The sequence below is a fragment of the Penaeus monodon genome, chromosome 31 (assembly GCF_015228065.2).
Source record: "Penaeus monodon isolate SGIC_2016 chromosome 31, NSTDA_Pmon_1, whole genome shotgun sequence".
NCBI classification, from domain to species: domain Eukaryota; kingdom Metazoa; phylum Arthropoda; class Malacostraca; order Decapoda; family Penaeidae; genus Penaeus; species Penaeus monodon.
In genome coordinates this window covers 28,492,778-28,493,970 of record NC_051416.1, presented here as the reverse complement: position 1 = coordinate 28,493,970, position 1,193 = coordinate 28,492,778, and positions in this window count along the sequence as shown.

Genomic DNA, 1,193 nt, shown 5'->3' with positions numbered 1-1,193 from the left:
CGATAATTTCCGAGCTCAGTGGATCTAGCCAAATTTTTTCCCTGGTTGATTGGCCGAGCGAAGGGGAGACGCCCCCCGCACTCTCCGTCGCTTCCCGGTACGAAGAGACCTCAACCGCAGCGGACACACGCGCCAGCACGCACGCCAGCGCCGCCGCCACGCGCGTGCCGAGCCTTGCACACAACGCCGTCTCGCGAATCTCGACGCATCTTCGGCCGCGCGGGAGACCGGCGCCGCGCTCGGTGTCAGTGTTCCACAATAGGCGCCTCTCCTCCCTTGAAAATTATGATGTTCACAGTGTTTAAACTACTCAAACCAATACACAATTTATATAATTAGAACGGTGCTGAATCGACTGTTTGTACGAAAAAAAATTGTTAAAAAAAATGTTCAAAGTCTACATGATTAAATATTTTATTAACTCTTTCTTCACCTTGAAATATGAATCTTTAAAAAGTAAAATCCTTTCTATGAAAGGAGTGTTTCATCCATATTTTACCAGGACATCATGAGCGTATCATATCATTAAGTACTATACCAGAAATATTCTACACATTGACATCTATACCATGATCGTATTGCACTATAATTACAATATATCACTGTATTAATACTATACCACGTTGTACCATGCAGCTGAGAATAAAAGATCTAGGGAACAGCTTATTTTTACTTATACCTTTTATCCTTATATTCATTCCATCAGATATTAGTGTGACAAACACTTGAATAAAACAAAAATGATAATGATGCTGGATGAGTTAAATGGCATTGTCTAGTTACTTTTACGCTGCAAACCATCTCGCATCCATTAATCAGATTACTAATCTGTCTGAAATATGACACTCGATTTTTTCTGTGATTTGATTATATATTATTGATGATGGATAATGTTATCTATTTCTGAAATGTTGTGTCCTGTCGTCTAAAAGAACAATCACATTCATTCATGGCAATCTAGCAACAAAGTTCATTGAATCACATATCAGTCAAAATTCTCGTATCCTGTAATATTGGGCAGATATGATACGGATATAGATACAAAACACGGATATAAACACTCAATTTTTAATGCACTCTCCATATTACATACTATTCCAAAACAGTAAAATAAGTACGACAAATACACGAGAACAAGAATAGGTAACTTTCAGAAATATATAATTTACATATATCTCAAGGAGAGCAACATT